The following is a 712-nucleotide window of genomic DNA, read 5'->3' as shown; positions in this document are numbered from 1 at the left end:
ATAGTAGTAATTAAAACTTGCGGTCAATAATGGAGATTGAAATTTTGTTCTCCACGTAAAACTCACACGAAATGGGACAAAAGAATACTCTCACCGTCTCACAAATGTTTGGTTGGTGGGATAGGGGTAATTTATCTCGAAATAAAATATGAAATTATTCTATTTTATGTTTTGTTATGTTTATTAATTAATTTCGAAAACTATTTTGGATTAAAATGATAGGATTAGTTATCTCATGTTATGGAATAACTAACCTCATAAAATATTTTTATTTATCTCATCCTGATAACCAAACGATCCCTCACCTTCGCATTTATGTGCCAGTTTTTTTTTTTTTTCTAACTTTGTTCCAAAAACCTTTTATCTAATAAAAACAATCTAATTTTAAAATTATAACGAGTAAAATCGATAAAGGTTAACTTATGAAATTTGTAATTTTAAATATGTCATAATATTTACTTGACTGTAAAAATTTCTCATTTAGAAAATATTGAAATGTGTCTTTTTTTTTAGGCAAACTAATGAGTAAATACTGTCAAACAAAATAAAATAGAGACAGCACAAAGTAATTAACAAAACACAAGTATTTGTATTATATGGTGAACTACCTTGACCCAAGAATGAATAATGGAGTAATACCGAGCTTAGACCTAGATGCAAGATTTCATTGATTATTGATATTTAAAAAAAGGCAGCTAGTTGAGTAGTAATA

Source organism: Nicotiana sylvestris, chromosome 3 (genome assembly GCF_000393655.2).
Source record: "Nicotiana sylvestris chromosome 3, ASM39365v2, whole genome shotgun sequence".
Lineage (NCBI taxonomy): Eukaryota > Viridiplantae > Streptophyta > Magnoliopsida > Solanales > Solanaceae > Nicotiana > Nicotiana sylvestris.
The sequence above is the reverse complement of the archived record's forward strand: the minus strand, read 5'-3'. Positions refer to the sequence as shown.